The following is a 26,490-nucleotide window of genomic DNA, read 5'->3' on the forward strand; positions in this document are numbered from 1 at the left end:
AATCTTAACGATGTCTTTTAACAAGTAGTTACTGCAGTCTGGTAAGACAGCTCCATGCTTAAAGGTCTCTACTGCCAATCATGACAACCTGGGTTCAATACCCAGGACCAGTTGGTAGGAGGAGAGAACGGAATCTTTCTCTGACCTATGACCTGTATGCCAGTGGGCACGCACATTTGTGCATAAGTAAATAAAATGTAATTAAAAAAATTTTTTTTAAGTTACTTACTACTGCAAGCACGGTAGAAAAGAGCACCTTTGGATGCTCCACTTCTTCTCAATGACTCAAGCTCCTGCCTCCTTCAGTTGCTAGGATCTGTTCTCATCACTTAGTCATACAAAAGATGCTGGAAAAAAAAATCCCGTTTTGAACAGCTTCTTTCACTAGCATTTTGCTTCAGAGCCTCCTGAGTGACTCATCTAAATGAGACTGGGTGCTGCAGCTCCAAAGGAATGGCTAAGTGAGTGACTAATAGTTCACACAGTAGAGAGAGCGGGAACTTGGCTCCGTGTTTATTATTGGAAGCAGACACTAAGGAGCTGTGAAAAGCACTTGAAAATATTGAGCCCCAAGAAATGCTGCTTACCTACTTTGCTTAATTCTTGCTATTAAAGTTAAAGGTTGATTGACTTCGTCTCTAAGTGAGTTTTGGGTGGTGTGATGATAATAACAAAATAAGTGGTGAAAGGTATTTGAATTTTGACATTTCAAAAAAAGTGAAAGTCACACGTTACTAGAAGAAAGAAATGAGACCTCAAATTGATTTTGACTTATATGTTGGTTCTGTTGTCTGGTCAAATGAGATTAACCATTGCAACATCTTTTACCTGGTAGTTAGGGTTCCTTCTAACATGAAGACAATAGTGAGACTTTTCAGTTCAATACATCTTATGTCTGTTGAATGGAATTCATTAAAATTTTTCCTACAAGCTAAAATGGCATGCCTTTAACAAAGGAAATATTTCTTGTAACCAACAGTGTTCTGGCCTTTAAAAGTCCTCTAAAACATTGCTATTTCACAACAGTTTCAAATGCAGAAGATCTACCTTTTTTTAAATAATTTATTTTTTATTTTATGTGCATTGGTATGAGGATTTCAAATCCCTTAGAACTGGAGTTACAAACAGTTGTGAGTTGCCATGTGGGTGCTGGGAATTGAACCCAGGTCCTTTGGAAGAGCAGACAGCACTCTTAACCACTGAGCCATCTCTCCAGCCCCGGAACTACCATTGTTAAATGATGATGGTGGTGGTGAGGACGATGATGAGTAACTGTGGATACAGAGATAGTTCAGTCCATAAAATGCTTGAGGACCTGAGTTTGATCTCCAGCAGTACACATGTGAAAATCAGGTGAGAACAGGAGGTTGGCATCTGTAAGCCCATCTCTGGGGAGGAGATGATAGGTGAGTCCCTGGGTCTAGCTGACCAGCCAGCCTCGCCTAGCTGTCAAATCCCTGGTCCCTGTGACAGACACTGTCTGGTGGATGGCAGCTGCGGAACAGTACGTGAGGCTGACTTCTGGCCTCTGCACACACAGACAGACACAAATGACCTAAACTGCAATATTACATTGGTTTGGGTAGGAAAATTGTTCTTAGTTTATGGATTAATATTATTTGGAGACTCTGTCAGTCCTGCCATCGAAGGACATTTCTTCTCTTTCTCTACCTGTTCAGTATTTCCTAGTGCCACACTCACTTGTGCAGCAGTCACTCTGTCCGTAGGCCAATATCCATCAGCTAATCTGCCACCAAAACCACCATCGCTGCCATCAAGGGGTAGGAAGGCATTGCCACATTGAACCTCACTCCAAATTGTACCTTAGCCGAGACTTTCAACACTCTTCCCCACCAAACCAGAGAGCCACATGTGAAAATGGATCTTTCATTTCACCTCCCTTTTGTCTTTGCAGATCAACTGTAACAATAAAAATGGTGGAAACCCTGTCGTTTTTGGGTTAAAATGGCAGCCAACCACGGGCATTGTCAGATGTGTCTTATCCCATTAGCAGTTTTATAAATAATAGCTAAATGTTATGACTGCTTCATATAAGTGAACTTAACATTTACAAACTGTAAAGTTCTCTGTACTCACTAATGGGGTTTTCAAGTGTGAATGGAAAAGCAGACTTTGATCTCTCAATTTATCAGCCAGGGCCATAGAGCAGTCACCCTTTGTGTCTCTGCGGGTCAGTTTACACACAATTCACTGGGCCAAAAGGCAAACGGGCCCTCTCTGCCCATTCGTAACTTACAATAAAAACAGAATCAATTTAACAAACTATGTCGGCATTTTTAAGTCTCCATTTTCATGTTCAGAAATGCTCAGTTATTTAAGGTACCTATCTATTCACATATCTACCCACCAATAAAACATCCTTTCACCAAGATGTGTAAGTCAGCTCCTTGGGGGTATCCTCCTTCCCTTCTTTCTCCTACTAAATATGACCTGTATTTGTTCCCATCTTTCTTAAATGGCCAGCCATAACATGACTACATTATCAAAGGGTCCTCAAATGTCCCTCAGAGGTGACTTTTCCTTCATCCCTTCCTCTTGGAACCCTGTAAATCAGTTGATGCAATCTGATACAGGCTGGTACCTTCTTCCCCGTGATGCATTTGCATTCCGACAGAAATTCTCACAGTCTGACAGCACTATTTTGGACATTACATTTAAAAGAAAAGGGAAGGCATCCTAAAATGTAAATGTTCTAGGGATTTTCTGACAGCCTGAAAGGCTGATAATGGAAATATGTCTAGGCCAGGAAAGTCCGGACAGGATGAACAAAAATGCTGACCCTGACTTTTTTTTTTCCCTCACTTAATGAAAGTGCCAAAGGTGTCTGAGTGAATGAGACACACAGCTGAGTTAATACTGCATAGGTCAGTTTTCACTCTCAGAGTTATCCTCCTCACCTTCACCTTTTACATTTCCCTCTTTGCATAAGGTTCCACCATCGCTTGCTTCTGAATCTTTTCCCAATTCAACGATGAAAGTTTCCAGGAGGAGAAGAAAACACTGGGAACTAAGCTTAAAAGCTTTTCCATCAGAGCATGGAGGAAGCCAGGAGGAGCCAATGACCGAGGCTCATTTTAGAAGGCACCGTGTCCCACAAAAGACTGTGTTTCAGCTTAAGTAACTTGACAGGGAGAGACAAAGTGTATAACTGGGGAGAGTTAGGAGAGGGAAGAGCGTTCCTAGACCTAACTGTCATTGTTCACCAGGGCAGTCTGACCCACTGGCATTGGAAAGAAACTAGAGATTTAAATGGTAACCAGACAAAGGCTATTGCAAACGTGTGAACTCCTGATGATATCTCTCAGCTTGAGCATCGCCCGGTTGCCAGAGATGCAAGATTTGCCGGCTCGGTGGGAACTCATCTTTGTAATAGTTCTCCATAGTCCGGGAGAACCAGGCCCAGCCTTCATAGGTGATTGTATTCCCAGGCCCCTGAAAGGAAACAGAGGGCATTTAGTTCTACGGCAGCCGCCTACTTTCACCGCAAGTGACATTACTTTACAAAACAATTTTAGAAATTAAAGGTGAAACGAAAAATGTTACATTGCACGAGAAGTCACTGCCAATTCTGGTGACTGGTTACAGAGAAGTACGTTTAAAGAGAGCGTTTCTGACTCAGTGTTCTCCTTCCTGACAGCCTTCCTGTAGTGGATGTGATGCTGATGTCAGGTTATTTCTGTATTAGACTTTCAAATCACATTTGGAAATTCAATCTCCAGAAATTTGCAATCCTTTCCCTGCTAAGCGACTTTCCAAGCTGTAGGCCTAAAAAGGATGTGCAGAATGATGAAATTCTCTGATTTCTGCACCCAAAAGGTGTTTTTCCCTCTGGTGTTTCCCCCTCATACAGTTCCCCCATAGCACCGGAGCAATGAAGGAGTGAAATGAAGACCTTTGGAAGGTGATGAAGAACCCATGGAAAGAAGCACTACGGGCCACAGGAGCCATGCCCTTAACTGTCACATCCTGAGAGAGGAAAATGCTTCTAATCATGGATTGGGAGCCTCATGACCACTTGTTCTGACTCTATTCCAGAATGCAGCCAACGTAGCAACTAATAAAGGAAAAACAAGGACCAGAGCTGGCCTTGCCTCCTGCTAGGATTGGGTGAGAGACCGGAACTGAGGAGGGAGACTTGAGCAGAAACTTGTGCCTGAGGTGCTCTGTTGTCCAATGAGGGAACTTGAAGAAATAGCCCACTACAGCCACCCCTATCCACAGCCTCTTGGGATAAATGTTCGGGGCAGACTCAGTGCAGTGATTCCACACACACAGTACTGTCTCTCAGGGATTTCTGTACCTGGCACAAACGTGGTTGTGTTAGGAGGAAAAGCAGCTGTTTTCACACACGATATGGATGTGGGGAGGGAGAGCTTGGCTTTGAAAGGGAAGGCTGGAGAGGAGTCAATGATGCCCTTCTAAAGACACCATGATTTCCCCAATGGCATTTTTTATTTAATGATAATGAAATCTGGTCTCAATGCAATTTCCTCCTAACGGCCAACTTATGCTACAAGCTGTCTTAGCACTAGCAATACAGAAAGAAGTTAGGGGGTGAAAGCAATATGTTTTTTTTTTCTTCTTGTGTTTTTTTTTTTTTTTTTCCCTCTAAGCAGTGACAAGATTCCACAGACAGTTGCTAACGTAAGCAGATGACACTTCAGATTAATGCCTTAACAGGGGCAGCAAAATCTGACAAAGAACTTGCCAGAAAATATAAGAGGGTCTGAAACAAGTTATTAATTCCTCGGGAACCCTGCATGAGTCAGCCACAACAGGATAATAAGTTTTGATCATAAAGAGAGCAGGAGTGAAAAATTAGGAGGAATTTTTTTTTTTTTTTTTTTTTTGCGCGTTTGTTTCTCTGCCATTTTCTACTAGCTGGTTAACATAAAGCATGCTGCCCGCTGGAAATATAAACTGACAGGGTATTAGGTTTCTTACCCCGAGCTTACACTTTCCCAGTCCATTCTGCCTGTTCTTCCTTAGGGGACTGGGAAGCAGTGACGGGGCGTGTGTGGTCAATACCGAGAAAATGGAATGGTGCTCCATTCCAAGCTACGTGCGACTACGGAGGTACTGGGCAAGCAGCCATGCCTGAAGCGAGCCTGAGTGGGCAAGGAGAGTGAAGACAGAACGAAGTCGTACAAACCACCGCACTGAAAGAATGAGCCCCAGCTTGGTTCTACCCACTCAGCCAGTGATAAAGTAATAAACTGGGGGAAGGAAGGCGTATCCAGAAAGAAAAGTCATCTGTTCAGTACAAAAGGGAGGTTGAATAAAGTCTGCACGTAGTTTGTCTTTCACTTCCTGGTCATTGTTACCAAAACAGCACCTTAGGCACAAGGTTCTGCTCAAGGCTTCCTCCTCAGCTCTGGTCACTCACCCAGTCTTAGCAAGTTTAGGAATGAGAGGCAAAGCCCGCTCTGGTCCCTGTTTTCCTTGAATAGTCAGTGCATTGGCTATATTCTGGAATAGAGTTGGAATAAGTGGTCATGAGGCTGGCTTCTTTGTTTGTTTGTTTGTTGTTGTTGTTGTTTGTTTGTTTGTTTGAGACAGGGTCTTCCTGTGTAGCCCTGGCTGTCCTGGACTGGCTTTGTAGACCAGGTGGCTTCAAACTCACAGAGATCCACCTGCTTCTGCCTCCTGAGTGCTGGGATTACAGGCATGTGCTACTACACCTGGCTGAGGCTGGCTGCGTGGAGCTGGTGTGATACACTATGAATTTCCCGTTCTGGACCTGGAGAAAAGGAACCACTGACTCCCTCCCCTTGAAAGCACTGGCTCCATCAAAGGAGCTGCTCATTCTACTGTTACAGGAGGGGCTTTCTTTTTTTATTATTATTATTTTTAATTGGTATATCTTGAGATTTTTTTAATTTTATTTTTATTTTTATTAATCACATTTACTCACTTTGTATCCCCCCTGTAGCTCCCTCCCTCCCTCCTTCTTCCTCACCCTTGCCCCTCCCCGAGTCCACTGATAAGGGAGGTCCTCCTCCCCTTCGCTCAGGAGGGGCTTTCTCGTGAGACATCCAGGAGAGTGGCTGTAAAGCATTTCAGGGAGTTTCTTCTTCAAGAGGACCCTCTCAGTCTTTTCGGTTCTGAACCTTCTTTGCTTGCATGTCACATCCCACCCATGGGGAGGGAACCAAATAGAAATGTTTTGAGTGGGGTCATTAAAATAAGATAACTGAAGCTGCATTCAACTGCAAAAAATTAGCTTTGGAGGCTAAATTGTCTGTTATCTGTACCCTAGTGCTACCTCGCAGCACCGAAGTTGGGATCCCAGCCTTACTTATTGTAAGTACGGCTACACTCACGTTTTCTTGGGTCCAAGTCTCGTCTACCCTGGCAACGTGAAGAGATGACAAATCACTTTGAATTTGTCCTAAGGTTTCTATGGGGACTTGGGATTGATCACCAGCTGCATTTTCAATCATATCACAGGCCAGGTTCTTGTGGTGGCGGGGGCGGGGGGAGGGGGGAGGAGGGGGGGAGTTTTTGAAGACTCACCTCCCACAGGGCTCACATTGTCTGAACAAGTCATCAGTCTCCACAACCAGAACTTGCTCACACATTTATTCTGAGAGTTTGGTAACCAGGGAGGTATTACCAGAGGAACACAGCAAAATGTATTACCTGTCTTTTGAGTTATTAGTGTTAATGGTGAAATGTTCTCAGTAAGGGTTGTCTAGGTCACCTGTCAGTTACTGAAGTCTGGGAGGACAGGTCTTGAGGACAATAGGAGCTCAACAGTCATCTAGTAATGTGACACCCTAGTGAAGTCACTGAAGTGATTCTATTTATCAATAAGATGCTGAAATAGTGTCCAGCTTTCTTTTTTTAATTTTTTTAATTTTTATTAATTACAGTTTATTCACTTTGTATCCCTCCTGTAGCTCCCTCCCTCCTCCCCTCCCAATCTCATCCTCCTCCCCCTTCTCTACCCATGTCCCTCCCCAAGTCCACTGATGAGGGAGGTCCTCCTCTTCTTCCTTCTGATCCTAGTCTATCAGGTCTCATCAGGTGTGGCTGCATTGTCTTCTTCTGTGGCCCGGTAAGGCTGCTCCCCCCTCAGAGGGAGGTGATCAAAGAGCAGGCCACTGAGTTCATGTCAGAGACAGTCCCTGTTCCCCCTACTAGGGTGCCCAATTGGACACTGAGCAGTCATGGTCTACATCTGTGCAGGGGTTCTAGGTTATCTCCATGAATGGTCCTTGGTTGGAGTCTCAGTCTCAGAAAAAACCTCTGGGCTCAGATTTTTTGGTGCTGTTGCTCTCCTTGTAGAGCTCCTGTCCTCTCTAGGTCTTTCTATCTCCCCCTTCTTTCATAAGATTCCCTGCACTCTGCCCAAAGTTTGGCTATGAGCTTTAGCCCTGGCTTTGATACTGTGCAGGATAGAGTCTTTCAGAGTCCCTCTGTGGTAGGCTCCTGTCCTGTTCCCTGTTTTCTCCCTCTTCCGATGAATAGCTGACTCTTCACTGTGGCCTTCCCAGTGTGAGAACACAGATGAGCAAACACAACAGAGGGTAAGATGGGGGCCATGTATGGTAATCCCAACCATTATGCAATTTTACTGGACATGGCTAATTCCAGAATGTCTAAGAGCCTCACAATTAAATGTTTTCCGAATAACAGCTGTCAAAAAAAAAAAAGACCAGAGAAGCAGCAAAAAGGAGAATCGGCAACAAGAAACTACATTGCAGGGGCTGAGGGTGCAGCTCAATCGTGGGGCTTTTGCTCTGAATGCTCAAGAGCTCTGAGTTTGACCTTCAGCCTGAGAGAGGGAAGAAGAGGGAGGGAGGGGGAGGGTGGAGGAAGGGAGGAATGTCTTTTAAATCTTCAAACCCATGATTTGGAATTAGAAACTTTAAATGAAGGCTTCAAGCATCTGCCCTAACTATTCCTTGTACTGGAAATATGAATGTTGAGGAAATATACAGGTATATTCAATTTACAGCAGAGAAACTAAGAAGCAAGTGAAAAAGTTAGAACTAGGGAGCCACAGCTCTGAAAGAGTTGATTGTGCAGGCTCGGGGGAATAATGAGGATTCAGGAGTAGACTCTGTGGTAGCATATACAGCCATAGAGATTAACAGACTTATAAAAATTATCTGAGAATGGGGTGGTACTTTAAAAAGTAAGTATGGTCACAAAAATAATTAATATATACATTCTGATGACATAAATGATAAATTTATATACACTTACTTAGAAAAGAAAGGGGACTAGTGCAGAAAATAATTAAAAATAATGAGGAAATTTTTTTCCTAATATAGCTGGGCACGGTGGTACACGCCTGTCAATCCTGGCACTTGGAAGAATGAGGAGAGAGACAGAAGGATTGTGAGTTCAAGGCCAGCTTAAGCCACATTGTGGGACACTGCTTCAAAAAAAGGCCAGGGAACAAACACAAAACCTTTCCCAATATAGTAAAAGGTATACATTCACAGATAGAAGAACCTCAACAAACCTCCAAAAGGACAAACACACACACACTACCACACACACACATGCGTGTCCAAAGATAAGAGTAATAGGAAACATTTAATGATAAAATAGTCAGTTCACCAGAAGACATAACAGTATTGTAAACTTGGTAATAAATCTTCAAAGTATATAAAACAACAACAAAAATCTACATCTACAAAGAGAAATGGACATACTTGAGGCATGCATGAGGGAAGCAGTGTGTGTCTCTCAGAAATCAATAGGATAAATGTGCATAAACTTTGCAATAAGAAGACCCATCACGAGCTACCAAATTGACCTACATCACGTTTACCAAGCCTGCTAGCCCACAGCAAGAAACACATATTTTTATTCATGGACTATTCATTAAGATAAACCACAACCTCAATCTCAAAAACATTTAAAATGTTTTAAATCATTTAAAGCATATTCTCTAACCACACAGTTTTAAGAAATAAAACAGAAAGAAACATATAAAATTCTTGAATATTTGGAAGTTAAACCCACAAGTCAAAATGGGAGCCTCAGAGGGAACCAGTATTTTGCTCCAAGTAAAGCAGTAAGATCCCAAACCTACAACATTTGAAAGGAAATGTTTTGGGGCTGGCAAGATGGCTCAGTGGATAAAGTCACTTGCCTCCGAGCCTGGCAACCTACGCTCAGTCCCGTAGCAGAAGAAGAGACCCAACCCTGGCCAATTGTCCTTTGACCTTCAGCGTGGCATGAGCATGTCTACTCTCCTCCGCAACAAAGAAGCAAATAAATATGATTTTAAAAATAAATAATGGAGTTTAGATAAGTAAAAATGTCTAAAATCTAGCCTCACAAGCACAATTTGTCCCACAGCAACTGATAAATTATCTTTACTTTTACATATTGGATGGTGGCTGGAGCTGTGTTCATCAGCCCCATTTAGTGTTGTTGGCACTGGGGACAGATAACTGTTGTGTTATGTACCTTATGTCTTCTAATATTTAATATAGCTTTGGCTCACACCCATTACCTTCCAGTAATATGAATAACCCCACAATTTGACAACCAAAAATATCCAAGTCTAGACACATTGGCCCTTTTGAAGGAGACAAAAATCATTCCCTACCTCATGGACTAAAAACTGCTGCTGTAATTTATTAATTTTAACTGCTACATAACTGTATCTTGTTAAGAGCCCAACTTTTTCCTGTTATAGATATCCATTTGGATGGATGGACATATGGATAGATAGATAGATAGATAGATAGATAGATAGATAGATAGATACATACATACATACATACATACATACATACATACATGGATGGATGGATAGATACATACATACATACATACATGCATAGATCATATTGCAGACATGGGAGAAGCTGTACTATAGCATACATAGAATGAGGTTGCTTAACCATACAGAATGTGTATTAGTCTCCTGGGTGGAGGACCCAGATTTCATTCCAAAGCTGAACCAATCCAGGTCATTCCAAGTGGATAAGAAATTCTGTTCCTTAGAATTTCTACCAATCTAACAAATACAAAGTGTCTACCTCGTATCTCTCTGGTTGCTGGTGAGTTGAGTTGATTGGTATATTTTGTTTTGTTTTGTTTTGTTTTGTTTTCAATTATATTTTTTTATTGTTTGACAGTTTCATACACTTACGTAATAAATTTTAGTCATTTACAGCCAGCCCACCTCCCCACTGAAACCATTCCTGTGAGCTTCCTACCGCTAACTCCCAGGATGCTTTGCCACCAGGCCTGCTTCTTTGAGCATGCTTGTGTATGGTCCTTCTAAAGAACAGCAGCATATATGAGCGTAACTCAATGAGCATCCATCAAACCTCCCTTCTTTGAGGTCATATTAACATTTAATCTACTCGTAATGGACTTCTATGAACACTAGGGATTTGAGGTTACTTGCTTCCTTAAAAACAGTCAGTTATCCTGGTAACTTGCATTGAACAGTATGTGCTTTCCCACCAATTAGCAACGTCACTTCCTGTCATGTATTTCTCTCCCTGTTCTACTGACAAATGTCCCCCGTGCCCACTTTGACATTACCACATAATTTCATTTACTAAAACCTCATAGTAAGTTTTCATGTGAGAAGTCTTTCTAGTATACTTTCCTTCCAAACTGGCCTGAGTTGTTTTGTACTTCTGTTATTTTGTGTGTATTTTAAAGTTGGGTCATCAGATAGTCTATATGGGATTTTTTTTAATTGAGTTTTTATAGATTTTGTAACCACAGCAACCTTATAATACTGTGATTCCTGCAATTTTCTTTTTTCTTTTCCTGCGCTGAGGTCTTTGTGGCTTCTCATTTGGTTTCCAGTGCTGGAGACTGAGTCCATTGTATCAAGAGACATGTTCTTCTGCTGAGCTACACACCCAGCCCCCACACCTGCCCTTAAACAGAACTTCTAGCCAAATTTAGGTAAGCTTTTCCTATGTTTGTTCTTGTTTATTTGTTTTTGATGTTCGGAAGTTTAAGCCCAGGGCTTCACGCATGTAGGCAAATGCTCTACCACCGAGCTACACCTACAGGCTTTGGTGACTATTGTAGATGCAAAATTTGAAAAAAGTCAGTTTTCTTTTTCAGTGTTTGTTAATACCATAGAAGACAATGGACTCTGTGTTTTGTTAAGGTTTGTGCTGTTGTGCTGAGGAGGAGAAGTGGGAGGAGGCGGGAGCTGTCAGCCAATCCTTACAGACTGTCAAATTTATCGTCTGTGAATCTATGAATACTGGCAGGTTTATTCCTTCCTGTGTGTAACTGGTTCTCTTGCCTTACGGTGATGACTCACAACGTCTAAACAATGTTAACTAGGAAGCCTTGAGAGCAGGCGTCTTGTCCTATTTGTAAAATTTAAGAAAACGTTTCTTATCTTTTCATTTCAAATGTTACCAGTCTGCATTAGCACTTGGAAGCACGATTCGTGGAGGAAGTAATTAAGCTACATTTCAAGTTAGTTGGTTCGTTTACCCATGGCATTAGTGCAGTTTTTATTATCTTTGTGGTATTTGTCCATCCACAATGAGGGGTTTCATTGCTCTGAATGCTAAATTCATTTGAAGGAAAACAAACAAACAAACAAACAAACAAGCAAACAAACCCTTCATGTGTTTTGATAGGAATAGAAGACGGTGAAGCATGAGGTTATTTCTTGGCATCTCCTTTTAAAAAGTAATGATCTAAATTGACAAAGCTATTATGGTCTGTTGTTTGTGAAATAGGTTTAAAAAAGTAACTAAAAGAATATTGGCACAGAGCAGTCAACTTGTGTAAAATCCTACACTTTAATGATTATGGTAAAATGAAGAGGAAACAAAAGTAACAAGTGCTGGGAAAACAGCTCAGTGGTTATAATAATGCCAAGGGCAAAAGCCTGAGGATCTGAATTCAGTTCCCTGACACTACAGAACAACCAGGTGGGTAGCACCTGCCTGTTACCAACAGAGACAGGAGCATCTGAGGCTCACTGGCCAACCAGGCTAGTCCAAATGGGTAGCTCTAAGCACAGTGAGAAACCCTATCTCAGAAAGCAAGGACAGGGATGGAGGAAATACCCAAAGCTGATTTCTGGCCTCAAAACATGCACTCTTACGGGTGTGTACCCATGCACACACAGGTATACAAACACACATGTTTACACAAAGCAAATAGCTAGTCTTAATTCTGTATCTATAGTTCCCAAACTTAGCGATGTATTAAATCATCTTGGCAATATTTTGTCTGTGATCATTGCTTAGATTTGTAGTTTTTTAAAAATAAATATCTGTATTCTTTTTTCTTTTCTTTTTAATTTTTATTAATTACAGCTTATTCACTTTGTATCCCCCCTGTAGCTCCCTCCCTCCTCCCATCCCAATCCCACCCTCCTTCCCCCTTCTGCACCCATGTTCCTTCCTAAGTCCACTGATAGGGGAGGTCCTCCTCCCTTTTCTTCTGACCCTAGTCTATCAGGGCTCATCAGGAGTGGTTGCAGTGTCCTCCTCTGTGGCCTGGTAAGGCTGCTCCCCGCCCCCCAGGGGGAGGTGATCAAAGAGTAGGCCAATCAACTCATGTCAGAGACAGTCCCTGTTCCCATTACTATGGAACCCACTTGGACACTGAGCTGCCATGGGCTATATCTGTGCAGGGGTTCTAGGTTATCTCCATGAATGGTCCTTGGTTGGAGTATCATTCTCAGAAAAGACCCCTGGGCCCAGATTTTTTAGTGCTATTGCTCTCCTTGTAGAACCCCTGTCCTCTCCAGGTCTTACTATCTCCCCCTTCTTTCATAAGATTCCCTGCACTCTGCCCAAAGTTTGGCTATAAGTCTCAGCATCTGCTCTGATACACCTCTAGGTAGAGTCTTTCAGATGCCCTCTATGGTAGGCTCCTGTCCTGTCCTGTTCCCTGTTTTATCCCTCTTCTGATGTCCATCCTCTTTGCCTTTCCAAACAGGGATTGAGCCAGAGTCCTCCTTCTTGATTAGCTTCCTTAGGTGTACAGATTTTAGTATGTTTATCCTATATTATATATCTAATATCCACTTATGGGTGAGTATATACCCTGTGTGTCTTTCTGCTTCTGGGATACCTCACTTAGGATGATCTTTTCCAGTTCCCACCATTTGCCTGCAAATTTCATGATTTCCTTGTTTTTATTGCTGAGTAATATTCCATTGTGTAGATGTATCACAATTTCTGTATCCATTCCTCAACTTAAGGGGCATCTGGGTTGTGTCCAGATTCTGGCTCTTACAAATAAAGCTGCTACAAACGTGGCTGAGCAAATGTCCTTGTTGTATGCTTGAGCGTCTTTTGGATATATGCTTAGCAGAGGTATTGCTGGATCTTGAGGAAGGCTATTTCTAATTGTCGGAGGAAGAATGTTTTTTGTTGTTACTGTTTGTTTTTCAAGACAGGGTTTCTCAGTGCAGGCTTGACTGTCCTGGAATGCACTCTGTAGACCAGGCTGGCCTGGAACTCAGAGATGAATCTGCCTCTATCTCCTGAGTGCTGGGATTAAAGGAAAGGACCACCACCACCCAGATTTTTTTGAGAATTTTATTCAATGTATTTTGACCGTATTCACTCCCAACTCCTCTCCTAACATCCTCCTACATTCACCTCACCTCCATTTAACCAAAACTAACTTCGTGTCTCTTTTTTTTTTTTTTTTGCTTTTGGTTTTTTGACACAAAGTTTCTCTGTGTGGCTCTGGCTGTCCTGGAACTGGCTCTGTAGACCAAGCTGGTCTTAAACTTGGAGGTCGAGACCTCCTCTACTCTGCCTCTGATGTGCTGGGACTAAAGGCACATGCCATCACAGCCCAAGTCTTTCTTTCTTTCTTTCTTTCTTTCTTTCTTTCTTTCTTTCTTTCTTTCTTTCTTTCTTTCTTTGATTCTTTCTTTCTTCTTTCATAACCCACAGACGCCATTTTTGTTGTCCACATGCTTCTGCATGTGGGGTTATTTACTGGGGAGTGGTTGATCTACCGGGAGCCTCAATCCTAAAGAAAACTGACTTTCCCTTCCCCTAAAGCTGTTGACTAATTGCCCATAGCTCCTCAACTCAGGGTAGGGACTCATGAACTCCACCCTGCCCTCCGCGATAGAATGTTGACCAGCTTGATCTTGTGCAGGCTGTGTGCGTGCAACCATAGCTGCTGTGATTTAATGTGTGCAGAAGTCCTGTGATGCCCAGAAAACATCCTTATACTCCAGTCCTACCCCAACCTCTGGCTCCTGTAATCTTTTCCCCCTCTTCCTTGATGGTCCCTAAGCCTTTGAGCAGGGCTGTGATAGAGGTTTTCCACTTGTGATTATGTAGTCCATGACACTTATTTTCTGTGCTTTGGCCAGTTCTGAGTTTCAACATTAAGCACCACCCATGTTACAAAGAAACTTCTCTCATGAGGTCAGGAGATAAGAATTTAAAGGGCAGTTTAAACACTGTGTCCATTTAGCAAAATAACAGTAGTAGGTTTACCCCTAGGGCCTGTGAACTCTCCAACCACAGGTTCTTGGCAAGCTTTTTCAGTACCAAGCATGTGCTTTCTCCTATGGCAAGGGCCTTCAATTCAATCCAAAGGCTGCACCACCATGACACCCAGTGTCTTCCCGCCCTAGGTCATTCTTATAACCCACAGCTGAGTAATGCTATTGATGACTTTTTTCCCCAAGCAGCCTTCCAGAACGACGAGAGCTAGCCAGCAGGGAAAAACTTCATTAGTATTATCAACTTGATTTCTTCCTGTGCTGTGATCAACGTGTGTATTGTCTTCAACAACCACATCTCACCACCAGCTTCTGGCAGGCAAACAGGACAATGGCAAGAGCCTGTCTTGTGACCCCCTTTCCTCTTCATACCATCTGTGTGTGCTCTATTTCCTCTCCCTTGGACATTTTATAAAGATGTCTAACGCCACTGTTCCACTCCAACCTAAGTTAGCCCAAGGTAGTTTCAGTTCTCTAAGTCTTTGCTCCTCTCTCTTTCTCTCCCTCCCTCCTTCCCTCTCTTCCTCTTGCATAACCTTTGTCGTGGTAGTACCATTTCTTTTTTAATCCTAAACTTGTTTAAGCTGACTCCATTGTAAGAGGATTATATTACTAATAATTGACCAAGAGACCTGTTTATCTTGTGCCCTTTTCTCCTCCCAACAGGATCCAGCCAAGTGACTGTGTGACTTAAGAAAAATCTATAGCTTCACTTATTAACCCCTGAAAGCTGCAAGCTGCAGAGTCTGCTGGGGAAGAGGCCAGTGTGCAGCCAAAAGTCACCCTCATGCCTGGCACAGCACTGATGTGCTGCCTTGGGTCTTTTGCTGACCCATGGGTCAACTTTGGATCCCTGCTGTTGCAGCTTCCTCTCCTCTCCTTATCCTTCTATCCAGTGACTCAACGTCTACGTGAAATTGCAAGTGTTTTTCAAAAGAGGAAGGGTAGGAGTTGGACATTTATTTGAAATACAGAATGTCAACAGCACTGCCAAGAAAAACTTAATTAATCAAAATAACAGATGGTTAGCCTAAATAATAATACATAACTCATTGGTGTCATATGAAACTTCTGGAATGTCTGAGGTTTTCTATGCTCCCCTTATGATATTTTGGCTTTCTGTGGAATATCTCTCTGGCTTCTCAACATTCTCATAATTTTTCTTTGGTGACATCTAGATTTCCTCTGTGTGTGTGTGTATAAGAGAGAGAGAGATGGTTGTCATGACTACTTCCTTTCTTCACAGAAACACATCACCATTCAAATTAAAAATTTAGAAAAAATGTTCAGAGATGGGGAGAATTTGAGAGAGATCACAGACTCCTACAGATTTGTGTGCTGCATTACTTTGGAAACAGAGATGAAGTATATTTAGCAGCTCAGTAAGAGTCAACAGGAAGACAGAGATAATTTGAGTTAAGAACAGGTAGTTTTCTTAATAGACAAAAGATTGTCACATGCAACCTGTTGTTCATTCTATGACTTAAAATCTATTTTCATAAACTGTGAAAACTGAATATTTATTGTTATTATTGTTATTTTATTATTGTTGTTATTATTATATAAGGGTTTGCTATTTACCTAATCAGGTCAGAATTAAGAAGAGGAATGAGATTATGAGACACACACAATCAGTTCATAGAAAGGATATGTAAACGAGAGAAAACAAGTATTTAAGTATATGTGACCCTTCAAACTCATCTGTCCTGAACAAACCTAAAGAGACACTTCTCAAAAGCAGACATGCTAAATGTCCATTAGCTATGTGAAAGAGTTCAGCACTTCATCAGGAGACACAGACGAGACCACCACGCAACAGCACTCTATACCGGTTAGAATGGATGTCACTGAGAGAAAGAAGCAGGAGTGAAGATGCAGAGAAAAGGAAGATGAAGAAAGGAGGGAGTGGAAGGTAGCTACCAAAACCAGGGACAGAAGGGAGGACAGAAAGTCAAAGGGGAAAAGATGAAAGAGGAATAAGTGCTACAGCTCTGTTTTACACACCAAGACAGTTATCAATAATGATGTACTATATACTTGAAAGTTGCCAGGAAACAAAAAAGATAAAAATTGCCAAAAAAAAAAGTAGACTTCAGATGACTTCAGCACATACACACAAACACGCTCACACACCCATGGGGTGAAGAATAAGTTAATTAACTTTATCAGTGCAGTGTGTGTGTTGTACATCTTAAACGTACGTAATTGCTATTTAATTAAAAATGAAAAGGTATTAATAAAAATTAAGTTCACTCAGTTGGTTAGCATATTTGTAAACTTAAATCTTTAATGCATGTATTTTAAAAAGGGAAATTATATGAGTGAATTTGTTTGAGGCAGGGTCTCATGTAGCCCAGGCTGGCCTAAAGCTTTCTATATAGCAGGCCGTCATTGCAAATGTGATCTCCCTGCCTCAGCTTCCTGAGTGCTGGTATGACGTGTGTGCACCACCTCACCCCACACGATCTAAATGAGGTTTTAGTTTGACTTCTTGACCTTACCAAAGCCCATTGTGTGACCTTTCCGGAATCACATAGACTCAGTCACCAGGAATTCAGTCTAGTTCTCCTTTCACGGCATTATGTATTCGCCCGGTGTTCTCAAAAACAATTACATGGACACACCTGTCACCCAAGCACTCAGAAGTCTGAGACAGGAGAATTAGACGTTCAAGGCCAGCCTTAGCTACATGGGAACTGTGCTGCCTCGTATATATAAGCTCTGTTCTCAGCTACCAGAATTTGGCCTACTGGATTTTTTTTTATCATAACTGAATATTAGTGAAAATAATCTGTACATTTCTAACTTTACCTCATATAGTGGATAAATAACGCCACAAACATTAAATACCAAGAAAATATTTAGAAAGTGATGCTTCTCAAAGAAATGACTGTTGGTATCTGTTAAAAGACACTTTTAATATAACTAAGTAGCTTTCTAAGTTGGCTGAACAAGTCTAGAGTAAAATAGTGAAGCGTTTAAGTAATGTGAAGATCTTTCTAAAGTTTAAATAAATGTTCAGCCATCCTTATATGAGCAGATCATAAAGAAAATGGAAAGACTGCATCAAACTGGCTAAATACATTCCACATTCATGGTTTACTCTCGAAAATGTTGTTCATGGTTTTCTTACTGATTCTTACAGAATGTACATATTTCTTTTTAATTTTTCTCTTTTATGTTTCCCAAGTTCACAATTCACATAAAATACCCATTGAAGTAGACAGAAAAGTGAAATGATTGTTTCAGAGCTCTTTGGGGATTTAAATAGGTTTTTACAATACTGCTTTGATTACTTGAAAAGGACCGGAGTGCTTAAAGCTTAATAGCAGGGATGAGAAGGAGGGTGTTACAAGGTGTCAGAGGAGACCTGAACTTGGCAGAGCTGATGCGGTGGGTTTTCAGCTCCAGAACCCCATCAAATGCCAAGCCGAAAAGAGGCCAGACAACACAGGACATGGCCATGGTGGGGTAAGGGGGGCAACTGGAAAAGATGTGCAAGGCTGTGGTTTCCTGAGGTTTAAGACAACACAGAGAGTCCCACAGGGCTTGCTTCATTAAAGGATTGTGAAATTTGGACTCAGAGTGAGGCAAAGCCACAAGTTAAGAGTTTTCAAAGTGGCTTAAAAATGACTTTGAAAACAGGACAGGGCACCATTTCAGTCATCATGACTGCAACACTGATCATCAAACACCAAGGAATATACAACAAATGGTTGGCTGTCCAGGTGAGGGTGGGCTTGGAGCACACTTCTTTGAGAAACACACTTTCCTTTCTTGGTTAGGAAACCTGGTGGGTGGGTGTTATGTGATACGGGGTTCTCTGAGGCCCTATAAAGGTTGTAAGAAACAACAATTATGGTAGTTGAGTAATTTTTTTTTTAATTTCCTTATTTTATCTTCTTAATTAAGAGTCAGCTGCCCAAAGCATTTAGCCCATCTGGGCAAAAGACCTACTGAAATATATATATATTTTTTCATATATATATTCATATATAAATACACATATATAAATATTCATATATATTTCATATATATGCTGAAATATATATTTATATTTTTTTTCATTTCAATTTTCATCTTCTGGATCCCTTGATGGCTTGATTTTGTTTGTATCATTTCATAATGCAGAGATTAAATCAATTGGTTATAAATCTGTGGAGTGTGGCTGGTCAGTGTAGGAAGAACAAGAGAGGAAGAGAGACAAATACAGATTCAAAATGTGTTTAATGGGATGCAAAACTGAACAGCCTCCCTTGGAACTATGTGTAAATTCCATCCAGATATGTTCATCCAATTCCTTCCCCTGGACTGTGGACACCATCAGAGAATTTTCGGGCCATAGCTCGAGAATAATTTACTACTACAGAGAATAATAACTACTACAGTGTCACATGACTTCAAATGACTCCCCCAGGGGTCACCTGCTAGACTGAGACATCAGCTTTTCCTCCAAATTTTAATCCATCTCTAGAGCAACTGCTGCTTCTGATAGTGTCATAGTTAGCATCAGTTGGGATGAGGGAATCTCAACTGAATAATTGGCTTGTGGTGGCTTAATGAGAAATGTCTCAGATGTTTAAACATTTGGTCCCTGCTTTTTGGTCCTGTTTGTGGATGTGTAGGAGGAAATATGTCCCTGGGGATAGGCTTTGAGAGCTTAGAGCTTGGCACCACCTCCAGCAGCTCTCTCTGCTTCCTGATATGAGTACCCTGCTCTTACCACCACGCTTGCTACGCTTCCTTGACACTATGGACTCACCCTCTGAAACCATCGGCCAAAATAAACTCTTTCTTAAGTTGCCCTGGCCATGGTAATTTTATCACTGCAACAGAAAAGTAACTAAAATAGGCTTCCCATCAATTGGCCTCTGGAGGTGTCTGGTGGAGGGGACTTTCTCCATAGCTCATTGACACAGCAAGGCCCAGTCCGCTGTGGGTAGCACTATCCCTGGGCAGGTGGGCCTGAGCTGTATAAGAACGGTAGTTGAGTAGGTCAGGAAAACTGGGTTAGGAAGCAGTGTTCTTCCCTGGTCCCTGCTCCAAGCACTCCCTCCAGGCTCCTGCCTTAGGTTTCTGCTATGGCTTCTTAAGGAATATAGCACTGAATACAACAAAATCCTTGAAGTCCACTATTTCATAATGTTTATGTATTGGGGAAGAACTTATTATCATTAGAATAGAATATCTCATAAAATTATAATGTAGTTCGTGAAGGAATTCTGGCCAAGGCTGCGACCACAGCTTGCCATAGCTTCCTGTGCTGAAGGAAACTAATATTTACTAACCACTTGCTGTGAGTCAGGCACTGTGAAAATACCTCTGCCTCCTTACTGGGTAGGAAGTGGAGCTGGCTGCCTTCTATGGTTTCTAGCAGAGCTTAAACTTGTATTCAGCTGTGCACTGACAGATTGATAAACTGCCTTTAAATTTCCTCCTAGAGATCACTCAAGCTATATAGCAACAGAGAAAGAAAAAATATCTGGAAGAGAAAGATGAGAGAAACAGAGAAGAAAGGAAGGAAGGAAGGAAGGAAGGAAGGAAGGTAGGAAGGGAGGGAGGGAGGGAGGGAGGGAGGGAGGGAGGGAGGGAGGGAGGGAGGGAAAGGAGGGAGGGGCAGGGAGGGAGGGAGGGAAGGAGGAAGGGAGGAAGGGAGGGGGAAGGGAAAGAGAGAGGGAGAAAGGAAAGAAGGAAGAAAAAGAAATTGACTGAAGGTCTCTTGAAATAACTTGGATTTTTGTACAGAGAGAAATTTTTACTTTATCATTTAACATAGTGAAAATGAAGACTTAGGTTCAAGTTCCAATTCTTCCATTAACCTTTCTGCACTTAGAATAATTTCAAAAGATCAGTTCACTCCTCCCAGTATCGTTGTAAAGATGTTAGTGTGGTTGTGTGCATGTCCATGTATATATGCCTGTGTATGGAGGCCAGAGGTTGACATCAGATGCCTTTCTCATTCACTTATTCATTGAGGCAGTTTTCTATCCAAACCTGAGGCTCTCCAGCTCAGCAAGCCAGCTAGCCAGAAAGCTCCAGGGATCCATGTGTCTCCACAACCCTGGTATGAGGACTGATTACACACCTGCACTGCCACACCCAGCATTTCACTCTGTGCTGTGGATCAATTCGGATCCTCAAGACTTTGTAGCAAGAACTCTATCAGTTGAGCCATCTCCCTGGCTTCTACTTACTCTATTTGACAAATATCCAAGATGTCTTCTAGTCTAGTGGGCATCCTCCTTGCTACAGAAGATCATCAAGATAAGAGTCGCTGTCCTTACAGGTTCCTTATCTCCTGCCCCTTTCCTTCCAGTCTCTTCTCTCTTTGGAAGAAAAAGAATTCAGATAGTGATCAGTCATGTTATTTGTGGGTGGAAGATAAGGCTCAGTTTTGATAAAAGGCCTTCTGGCTATCTCCAGAGCCTCCTGGACAATGTCAGGAGAGATCAAGAACCAGTTCCAGCTTTCCCTTGTCAGATGGACAGCACAGCGGAAATGTTCAGCAGGCAGCCAGCCCTGATTCCTACACAGGCAGCTATGGCAAAGATACCAGACATTATCATGTCTAAGAGGCCCCTGATAAACACATTCCAAACCGATTTATAAACCTTAAGTAATGGCCCTTTACGTGTACACACCCTAAATATTTAAAAATCAGTGAAGGGCCATTGAAATGGCTTAGTAGGTAAAGGGCTTGCCACAAGCCTGACAACCTATGAGTCAGTTCTTTTCTTCTACCATGTCAGTCCTAGAATTGAATTCAGGGCCTTTGGCTTGAGAGCAAGCCACTGAGCCATCTCACCAGCCCCACACATTTTTGTATCCATGCAAAAGTTGAGTGTGAACTGACAAGTCTAATGAACTTTGAATCATCTTTTGGTCCTTCTCAGTAAGAGTAGAATCTGATAGATTTGAGTGGGTCAGCCACAAGTTGGATTGCCTCTTTACTTTATTTTATTTCTTTTCTTTTCTAATACACTGATGAAGATGAATTGGCTGTATTTTGATTGGTTCAGGTTTCAAAGCCCTGATCCAGAAACAAGTTTCTTTGTTACACATCAAGTCTTGGATCTTTGTCAGAATGAACGAACCAACACAAGTTAGAGAAGTATGTGTTGAATTTTCGTAGAGGAAACTGACAGGGGCTCTGGTGTCAGGTGCATCTGTGGTGAGTTCCACACTGACGTCATGTGGACCCGCTTCCCAGGACTTTATAAAGTCGTGATAACCAGATTTGTTTCTGTGGCGATGTAATCACTCCCTACTTACATCCCTAGCCACCCCTCCATCTCAGCCCTCATAGGCTAGCTAGCTATACGGGAAAAGAGCAGGCCCACACCAGGCTAGTCAGAGCGGTCTTGAGTGAAACAAGGGCAATGTGTGTAGCTACCATTAAGTGAAAAGTGTTTTCCTTGTGCTGAGATCATGAAGATCCATATTCTTAGACACAGAGCCAAAAATAATGGGCTTGCTTTTCCTGATGTGGGAGGGACCCTGCCCTATGACCCAAGCTGCCCACGCAACCACTGAGTAAGAGCCTTGTGACATCTCGGGAGAAACATACTGACTGAAAACAAGGAATTGCCACTTTAAATTGAAGAGTGTGTTGTTGTTTTTTTTTTTTTTCCTTTTTCCCATGAGTCTTGAGTTAGTTAAAACATTTTGAAAGTTCACTGTGGTTTTAGTATAAATAACAAAACTATTATATGTAGCAGTAGAAAAGCAGTCATCATTGGTGGTTATTTTCCGTCTTTCATATTAAAAGTCTTGGAGTTTCGGAAAAGTATTTGCATTGATTTTCCCCTTGATGGAAATAAGATGATAATAAATACAAAAGACTGGTGAAAATGAAGCCATTTTCAATACACAGTTCTGTAGATGGTGTCATAGAGAAAAAGGCAAAATTGACTGGTGTACTAACCGGCTACCAAACTGATTTAAAATCCCCCAATCATGAGAAATTCATGTCTTTTTTTTTTTTTTTTTTTCTGCAGGCCAGGACTTGTCAACACAGTCTTATTTAGTGACTAATTTGAGGCATAGGACTATCCCCTTTCTGATCATAGACTCAGTCATATAGCAAACTACTGTAACTTCCCAGATCTTCCTGTTCTGAGATGGACAGGTGTCAGCCACCAAGGAGGAAAAAGAGGGACATAGCCCTCCCATATAGCTATAATTCAGATGAACTCCAAGTTCACCTCATACTGAATATAGACAATAGCAACCTATTTATTTTGTTTGTTTGTTTGTTTGTTGTTTTTTGGTGGGTCTGGAGAAACACACAGGAGACAGAAAAGCGAAACAACAGGAGGAATGAGTCCCCAGTGCCCCTGTCGCACCCTCAGGAAACTCAGCTAAGCATGAGAAACTTAGCAAGGATGAGAAAGGAGTAATCCCTGGGGCTTCCTCACTCAGATCCTTCTTTTATCAGACTTTAAAGGGATTAGTGAAGACCAGACACATCCGAAAGTCTTCCCAGAGACTCCCGAGATGGGGTGAGATGAGCATTTACAAGGAGGAAACAGACTGCTAGAGACAATGGACGCCACAGCTAACATTTATTGAGCACTTTCTAAGGCACAGTGAGATTAGTTCGCTGCTTAGCTGCAACGCTTAGATTCTTGTAGGCTAAACTCCTGAACAGACTGAACACTGATCACTCTCTCTACTGGGTCACAGTGAATATAGAGTCCCTAGCCAAGAGAGCTTTCCTGGTGGAGCTGAGGCCTGATGCCTCTCTTGGAGAATAAAATTATATCCTGCTCAATGGATGAAAAAGGGATAGAAGTCTGGCCATCAGTGGGGATTGTCATGAACATCTATTCTTACATTTTTGGTTGTGAGCCTAGCCTTTAATGGCATTTCTCCAGCCCTATGAATATCTATTCTAAGCCATGAAATAGCTAAATGGATTTAGATAATCACAAATTCTGTAGTATTGGACTTTGATACAGAGAATAGGAGAGTTTAGATTAATGGAAAATAATCAGGTCAGACATGATGACTTTTATATTCTACAACAGAACTTATAAATTATTCTATTATCAAAAACCCACAGAAGAGTTTTAAGTGGAAGAAATTAAAAAGGTTTTAGATGGATCCCTTTGATGGCAGGGTGGGGGATACAAAGTTCAGAGCAAGCAAGACTGGCATTAAGGTGATCAGCTGGGGACGATCAGACAAGTTAGATTAAAGAAGACAAGGGTTTGCAGGTTAAGGTGCCAGCGAGACGTGGACAGATGGAAGGAGAGATTGGGAGTGAGTCAGTGTAGCTCAGCAAGGTAAAGACTAAGCAGGCATGAAGAGCAGTGGTCAGGTTTCTAATGGTGCTCATTCGGGCAGTATGGTATAACAAACAAACAAACAAAACAGTGATGTTGTTGCCTTGGTATCAGTTTGGGGAACTATAGGTTTGAGGAATCTGAAAGCTAAGTAATGGGATGTTTAGTAAGCTCTGGGTCTTAAATGTAAAACCCAAGGGAAAGTTCAAAGTTGGAGGCTCAGATTTGTGATTCATCTGTTCAGCCTCTGAACAAACATCCATTGACAAAAACAGCCTGTTACTCAAAGAGCAACCAGGACCGTATAAATCAAGATAAGAAATTTCAACGTTCCCTGTGCTTAGCAACGACTGGATGGAGCAGAAAATCAGCTCCACGTTGTGGCTTATGAACATCATTTTGTCAAGAAGATGGAGACAGCCAAGGGGCAGAGAAAACAGACTAGTGAAAGTGCAGTAACGGGAGCAGCGTCTCCGGAAGGAATGCAGAGGCCAGCAGCATCCACCTCAGGATGGGCAAAGGAAGGCAGAGCTGCAGAGGAGGCAAAGCTGGAACAGTTGTGAGAGGCGATGATGGCACCAGGAACATGAAGGAGCAGGGTGCCAAGACAGATATGGATGACAAAGCAGATAAGTGTGAGCGAGGTATTCCATTAATGTTGAGATGTACACAGTCCCTCATAATAAAGACTGTCTTTGTGGCTTTTTCTAAGCTGTGATAAATGGAAGAGTGAATTATGAACACCAAAAACAACAAGTAAAAATCACATCAGGATGGTCAGTTTTTGCTGTCAAGGAGTCTCGATGAAGAACAGTCTAAATTGGGCAGGGGGGGTGGAACGCTATGGGAATGTTTGCGAGGAATTTTCTTAATTGTGATACGTGAGATGAGAAGACCTTCCCTGAATGTGCCTTGCACCATTTAATGGGCTGGACGCTGGATGGTGAAAAGGAGAGCTCAAGCTGAGCACAGGACTCATGCATTTGACTCCTCTTTTCCCTATCCGATGTGATGTGATGTGACCAGCTCCCTAGAGCTCTTGCTGCTGTGACTTCCCAGTATGATGGACTGAAGACCCTTTCTTCCCTAAGCTGCTCATCAGGATACTTTGTCAGAGCAGAAAGGGAAGCTAGAATTGCTTCTATCAGAAGGAGGGAATAGCGGCTTACTTAACAAGGGAGTAGAGGAAAGAAAACCCTTCTGTATGTTAGTTGTGGGGGTAAATTAGTAGAGTCAAAGAAAACAGGATGAAGCTCCCTCAGGAACAACAATGAACATTGGAAAAGAGACCGGGCAATGTTGATTCAGATTCCCCCCCCCCCCGGGGACATACCCAAAGGAACTCAAATGAGTATTGAAGGGATATATATTCCTATATACACTGCAGAAGTAATCACAACAGGCAAAATACAGATGCAATCTAAGTATCCAGCAGTGGCTTAATGGGTGAAAAACAAAGGTGGTATTTGCTACCCCCTGGACATTATTCAGTCTTTGAAAGGAAGGAAAGTTTGTCTTTTGTAATGACGGTTGGGCTTCAGGACAAGAAGCTGAGGTGCCTTTTGAACCAAGGCCAACCTGTCCTCAGGGTTCTCTCAGCATCTCTCCCCACCTACTTCAGGGAGTAGCTGGCATGACCTCTACCCTGAACTCTCCAGCCCAGGAGCGGGGTGGGGGTGGGGGTTCTCCTCCCCAAGAGGTTCTTCACTATATACCTTTTGGGTTTCCCCTCTCTCTTTTTCGTGTGTTTCATCTCTCTCCATCTCTCTGTGTGCACACAGTTTTCTGTCTCCCCATGAATGGTGACTTCTTAGACCCTTTCTTTGGGGCCAGCAAACCTGCTGAGAACTGCTCCCAGGAAACCTGACTGTATATACTTTAACTTGTCTTGTATTAGCTCATCTACAGGATGATTCCTATCAACAACATGGATGAATCTGCCTCCACCTCCCAAGTGCTGGGATAACCTCTACTATACCAATCGTAATAAGTGAGACATAAACAAGAATAAAAAACTCTATGATTTCATTTATATGAAGAATCTAGAATGGTTGTATTCCTAGAAAAGAGCAGAATGGTACTTACCAGAGGCTGGGACAGATTGTTGGTAATTGGGAGCAAGGTCTCTGATAGACAGGACAAGGAAGTTTTGAGGTCTGTTGCACCACAGGATGACTGTAGTCTATACACCATCTATTTCAAAATCACTGAGGGGTTGAACTTCAAATACCTCACCACGAAAGCTGAGAAGCAAGCAAACTGATGGGTAGGTTGATTAGCTTGATGGGATTGCTCCGTATTGTCAACATGTATAAAAAAAGTTACATGAGACTTCGAATACATGCCAGTCATAATTTTCTCGCAGAGGACTCAAGTTTGGATCTCAGTATCCTTTGTAGGGAGCACACAACCACCTACAACTCCAGTTTTAGGAGATCTAATCCACTCGTCTGGATCCTACAGGCACCTGTACTCACATATGCGCACACACACACACACACACACACACAGACTTTTTACAAAATTAAATGATGCTAAAAGAAAACAAGTTTAAACACTTAGAATGTTTTAATTACATGCACACATGTGTGTCTATGTGCGGGCATGTGCATACTTGAGTGCATGTGTCCTCGAAGTCCGGAAGAGAGGGTCAGATCCTGTGGCGGTGAAGATGCAGGTGGTTGTGAGCCGCCTGTTGTGGGTGTTGGGAACCAATCTCAGGTATTTTCTCTG

At 42.1% G+C, this 26,490-nt stretch overlaps 1 long non-coding RNA gene across 1 annotated transcript; it reads right to left on the reverse strand.

The window, feature by feature from the left end:
- Positions 1 to 1,061: 1,061 nt before the first annotated feature.
- Positions 1,062 to 25,927, reverse strand: LOC132647983 (uncharacterized). The gene is made up of 3 exons (XR_009586307.1): positions 25,843 to 25,927; positions 20,665 to 20,796; positions 1,062 to 3,453 (listed from the first exon to the last, which is right to left on the reverse strand). It is a non-coding gene; the product is annotated as an uncharacterized LOC132647983 (long non-coding RNA).
- Between the last annotated feature and the right edge of the window lie 563 nt (positions 25,928 to 26,490).

This window comes from Meriones unguiculatus, chromosome 15 (genome assembly GCF_030254825.1).
Source record: "Meriones unguiculatus strain TT.TT164.6M chromosome 15, Bangor_MerUng_6.1, whole genome shotgun sequence".
In the NCBI taxonomy this organism is placed as follows: Eukaryota; Metazoa; Chordata; class Mammalia; order Rodentia; family Muridae; genus Meriones; species Meriones unguiculatus.